Below are 6,241 nucleotides of genomic sequence, written 5' to 3'. Positions count from 1 at the left end.
TGACTTCAAGGCAGCGGCGGTTTGAGGTTCCCTGCTTTACACACCTAAGGCCTCATTTTCAGAAGTGCTGAAACACCACAAAACCAGCTGTGATCGTTGTATTGCTATTTACTGCGGGGGAAGGGGGGGGTTAGCCTGTATTGCACAGGAAGTCAGACTAGGTGATCACAGTGGACTGTTCTGGTCTTTGAATCTAGGCATCTATGAGCCGTCCTCCCACCTGTTGCCTGCAGTCCATCATGTACATGGGGAGCTTGCTGGGGCAGAGACTGTCTTTATGCAAGGGTCTATACGGACATGTTATAATGTAAGGGTGCCTAGACAAATGAAGCCAATGGCACCTCTAAACCAGGTCCAGAAGGTTCTGTGCTGAGTACCTAGAGCATCAAGCACCCTAAGTTAGAGGACAGGGAGGAGGGATAGCTCAGTGGTTTGAGCATTGTCCTGCTAAACCCAGGGTTGTGAGTTCAATACTTGAGGGGGCCAGTTAGGGATCTGGGGCAAAAATCTGTCTGGGGATTGGTCCTGCTTTGAGCAACGGGTGGGACTAGATGAGATCCCTTCCAACCCTGATATTCTATGACAGTTGACAATTTGGATGTGGGTATATGACTCAAGATCATGGACAAATGACCAGAAAAGCTGGGAACAGAACCCCACTACCTGACTCTGCCCTTGGTTCCCAGTCCTATCCAGAGAGCAAGTATGCCTGACAGTTGGGTTTAAGGCCCAATGTAGGGTCTGTGTGAAACAGCAGTGTGGTGCGGTCACACACCTCCATTTGTGAAGATCATAACGTCTCTGTGCTCAGATTGTGACTGACAGTCCTGGGAAGAGACTACTCTTTATGTCCTGGTGCCATGGGTCAAGGTTAGAGATGGTTAACACCCACGTCCCATGGCAGAGACTCCACGTGCTGTGTTAGAATCACCCATGCACAGTGGGACATGAGATGCATGTATGGCATGGCCAGTGAGCCCGTGGAAGGATTATGACCAGAACGTAGGGCCCCAACTCCCAGCCCCCTGTTTTAATCACCATATACACTGCCATCCTAGCGCTCATCTGACAGAGCCCACCCTGAGTGTGTGTGTGTGTGTGTGTGTGTGTGTGTGTGTGTGTGTGTGTGTGTGTGTGTGTGTGTGTGTGAGAGAGAGGGCTGCTGTGTCTAAGTATAAATGTGCAGATCACCAAGCGTCACTGTCTACTTCTGCCCCCAAGTCCTGTGTTAGGGGCTAGCAGGCAGTGACAGCAGCCTGGCTGTTGGCTCTAGAGAAAGCCCCCATGCAGTGCAGAATATGATAACATGGCATCTGATTGCTTAGTACAGTCCTTCCTATAAGGAGAGCTTGCGAACGGAGAAGCTGCAAGGCTGCATGTGTTTGGAACAAAAGAGAGACGGGCTAATTCACTGAAATGAAGGGCAGGTAGCAAGGGGTGGAGAGACGTGGCATTCAAAGCACCTAGAGACAGACCCACACTTCCCTCCCTGCTCTGGTACCCGACTGGGGAACCTGCTCTCCAGACAATAACATTTAAGTGCTATCTCTATTAGGACTCTAGTCTGAGGGTGCTGCTTTCTGCTACTTTGTAGGTAGCGAGACTCAAACTGCTCAGAACCAGTGGTTATTTTCCTTGCTTATGCACTACAGCAAAACATTTCTGCATTAATGATTCAGGCCATACAATCTGTTTAGGTTTTGCTCTGGGACATGAGCACTTTCATTCACTGTCTCCCTGCCAGTTTGGAAAGCTCAGTATAGTAAGCAGCAGCTGTTGTGATGCGGACAGGACCAGCCGGCCTATAGTCCTGGTGGGGGCCTCTCCCATGGAGTCAAACAAAAATAAAGTTGGCTTGTGTCTTATGCCCAGAGAAGAGCTTTAGAATTCTGTCTCAGCTATTTCTACTTCAGACTCAAGCAACTCAACAAGCCACCTATCATTATGGGACAGACAAACCCATGGGAGCTAGAAGAAGGGGAGGGAAAAGAGAGATTACTTACCTTCTGCAGTAACTGGAGTTCTTCTAGGAGTATGTCTGCAGAACTGGCATTTATCAATTGAAAGCTTCAATCTATAGGCCTCCAACCTGTCAAGCACTTTAAGACGTCTTTCTTCATGCTCCTTCAAGGTTCTGCCAAATATAATCAGGTCATGCAAATAAACTAAGACTTGCAGTAAGTTCATGTCTCCCACAACTTTCTCCATAAGACGTTGAAATGTGGCAGGTGCTTCAGAAATCCCTTGAGGCATGCATTCAAACTGATAAAATCCTAATGGGCAGATGAAGGCTGTCTTCTCCTTGTCTTCTGCTCCCAGAGGGATCTGGTAGTATCCACTTCGAAGATCCAATACTGAGAACCACTGGCTTACCAGTAAACAGTCTAAGGCATCTTGGACTCCAGGCTTGGTGTACTGGTCAACTACAGTACGGCTGTTCAGGGTGCGGTAGTTGATACACCTCTGGATTTTCCCATTTTCTTTTTGGACCTCCACAATGGGTAAGGCATATGTGCTGCAGGACTCAGTAATTATGCCATTTGCAATCAGCTCCTGAAGATGATGTCGCACATCTTCCATCTCTGAGACAGCAATCTTCCTAGATCTCTCCCTGAAGGGTCAGGAGTCATGTAGTCTGATGTGCTCTCCCCCTTTTGCACATCCCACTCACGCAGTGAGAATACCTTGGCTCTTTCACAAAGTTTCTTCCTCAGGCAATCCTTCCACTCCTCAGACAATGGCAAATCTCCAAAGTCAAACCTTGCAGGGATCTATTGCCAGAACTTGAGTTTCACACTGGGGTCTGACAATGGTTTCAGGATCAACATCATGGCTTGTTTCATTAGCAATCAGTATAATCACCTTTTCCTGGGCTCCAGCTGGACTCCACTGGGGACCAGCACTCCTTCAGGGAGCTCTCCTTCAGCTGGCTGCTCTACCATTGCCAATGCCCCTCTACTGCCTTTCAACCAGGTACTCATGACAAGTACTTCTTGCTCCGCCCTTGCAGGCACTACAAAGGGAGTCGTGACCACGTACCTCAATACTCCCATTGGTAGCTCAGACATCTCCTTTTTAGTGCCCTCAATTTTTCTATAGGCTTCATCACAAAGCATATGGATCATCAGGGTGTTTAGGTATTGGGCCCCAGCTCGTTGTCTGCACTAATCCATGAGCACCTTGAAGACACTGGAGTTGGTCCCTAGCAGCACAGACACATCAGAGATTCCTTTAGGATCAGGGCATATTAAGGCAGTGGTGTCTACCTCTTCTCTTACCCCAGCAACCTCCTCTGGAAATTCCAGGTGCACTATGACATACCCTTGGTAGGGGTATTCATTCATGCTGAGGCCACACAGGCCAAGGCCTATCAGTGGCTGTATAGGCAGGTGCCTAAGCATCCATTGGTAGAATGATTGAAATATAAATGTCACTTGAGATCCAGTGTCAAGCACTGCTTTACATTCTGTCCCTTCAATCCTCACCGTGACCTCACCGTGACCTATCAGTCCTGAGGGGATCACAGCTGGACTGTCTTTTCCAGGGGAGCCTTCAAGTCCTATGGGCCTGGGTGGCCCCCGTCCCCAGACCCTTCAGCGGTTCCTTAACCCCTCCTAACTGGTCCTCAGCTTTCCATACACTAAGGAGGGATTTTCTTCATTATGACACTTCATAGCACTGTGTCCATCCTGACCACACTGGTAGCAGAAGAATTGTCCTTTCCCACTTTGCCCAGGTGGGATGGTGGCTCTAAATGCTGACTTCTCCATCATCATAGCCAAAGGCTCCTTATGCCTGGAAGTCTTAGTTCAGTCAATGGTGCTTTGCAGCTCAGCTATCTGTTCTGTTAGGACCTGCACTTGTTGGGCAAGTTCCTCTCTGGTGCTCACCATCAGTGCACTGGCTATTCGCAGAGGTGCAGTGCTGGCTGGCTCAGATGGTTGGGCTTCCCAAAACTCCCTGGCAGCCTGCCTTTCTTCCTCCTCTCTGACCTCTTTTATCAGCTGGGAGTAACCCGGGGGACGTTCCTGTCGTTCTCTTAACTGAAGGCGAAGTAGAATCGGGTTCTGATATTGAGTTCCTCTTATGATTTGAGCCGGTCTGGTCCATCTGCTCAGCAGTCACTGCTCCCATTTTGACAGCTCCCTGAAGCAGTCTCTCCAGCCTCTGTATATAGGCTGAAACCTTCTTGCCCCTTTGCTGTTGGGAATTAAGGAACGTACAATAACTGTCCTCAGAGCCCTCTATGCTCCCAAAGGTGTGCTCGAGGGCCTCTAGGCAGTCCTTCACACTCACCTCAGGGTTAGTGAGCTTCAGGGTGCAAATCACATCTAATGCTGGGCCCCTGAAGCTCTCTACTAGACATCTTCGCTTTTCTGCATCTGGTACAGCCTACTTCTGCAGCGTTTTAGTGGTATGTTCCAGCCAAGGTTCAAACTCCTCTTCCCCAGGTATTGGGATGAGACCCCCTAGCAAATAACTTTAACTTACAATAGGAGCTTGACGTAGCATGGGACAGCACAACCTTTTCCAATGTTTGCCCCAGTGCTTTTGCCCAATCATCGGCCAAGTCTGCAGCTCCCGAGCTAGGGGCTGCTGAGTCAGGGCCCAACAAACCTGACATATTAGCCATTTTACAAACAGTGATTTCCTCAACATATAAACAGAATTGTTTTCCCAACTTAGTGAATCACTCAAGATGTGCTTTGCGAGGGGTACTGACCCAGCATCCTGGACAAGCCCCCCAAAATGTAACCCTTCTGCCAGGCAGAGCCAGCAGCAACCAGGGCTGGGTTCAATATATAGTGATTTCTTTCCACAGATACAACACAGAATCGGCTTGAGCCCATACCCTGTAACCTCGGAAATTTACACAGCACCCCATGGCGCCTCTGAGAGGCAATACTTCCCCACTCGCAAGCACAGAGTCCGAGTGTAGAAAATAAACTTTTAATAAAAGGAGGGAAGTAACTCAGCGTTAATTTGGAAAAACACCACAAACAGGGTTCATAAACATAAACCATGAGCAAAAGACCCCCCCCCAAGTAAGCTGGGCAGTGTCCTTTTCCCCTCAAGTTCTTAAGTCCAGCAACCCAAAAGTCCCTTTAACGTGCCTGTCCCTTCTCTGTACCCCACTCACAGTTGCTGTCCTTGGTCAGTGCAGATCTAGAGTTCAGATGTGCATCTGCAGAGTTCGCTTCCCACCCTGGGTGGAGGTAAGGAGGCACCTTACTCACTCTGCTGCTTTGGCACTTGCCCGCCATCCCTCTCCACCAGCTGCCCTGCTAGCTTCTTGCTCTGCGCACTGCCTCCCCAGCCACTTATTTGCCATCTAACTGTCAGTCACCTTCTGTTGTCACCTGCTGCTCTACTATGACCTCTGCACATCAGTCTCTCAGTGATTTTCAGGTCTTTGTAGGCTAGGTAGAGATACTACTACCTCTCAAGTGATTTCAGCTCTCAGTGATTAAGCATTTAAAATAACAAAAGAAGCTCCCAATGAACCCTATTTAACTCTTTCTTTGAACAAGGAGGATCCTTAGGAAGAATTTACAGCCTCCTGGCTAAAACACCTGTCACCACCCCCCTCTTGCTTTTCATAGGCGCTCTGGCATTGGAGTCCCTGGCTTAATGAGGTCCTTTCAGCTGAGGGCGACCTCATTTTGGCCAGGTTAAGCACAGTTCTGCTCCTCTTTATTCACAAAAATGCCAACATTGGTAACAGCATTTCACTACCCCTGCATTCAGTAATAAGGTGATTTGTAACCCACCACCAGCCAAAGTTGATCACTTTGAATATCTGCTTAGATATTCGCTCTATCTGCCGAATATCTAAGCAGAGTAGGTGTGTTCATGTAAATACAGATTGCTCTTGAAGTCTCTCCCCCTCATAGCTAGCTGTCAGGGAAGAATTCAGCAGACCCTGCTTACTTGCACCTTTTTTCCTAAGCCTGGGTTACCTGTGCAGACGTCATAGCACGGCAAGCATGGAGCCCGCTCAACTGTACACTGTTATTGTGAGCATTACAAACACCTTGCTCCTTATCTTACAGTATTTGCTTAGCCAAAGCAGGAGCTGCCGTGTGGAACAACATGATGCCACGCAAGCAGCCCTGCTAGAAGCTATGGAGAGGAGCAATTTACAGATGCTGATGACAGCTGTGCATCACCTTGATATAGTGGAGTGCTGCTTCTGGGCTTGGGAAACAAGCACTAACTGGTGGGACCACATTGTTATGCA

The sequence above is a fragment of the Emys orbicularis genome, chromosome 9 (genome assembly GCF_028017835.1).
Source record: "Emys orbicularis isolate rEmyOrb1 chromosome 9, rEmyOrb1.hap1, whole genome shotgun sequence".
NCBI lineage: Eukaryota > Metazoa > Chordata > Testudines > Emydidae > Emys > Emys orbicularis.
This window is presented reverse-complemented; position numbering follows the sequence as displayed.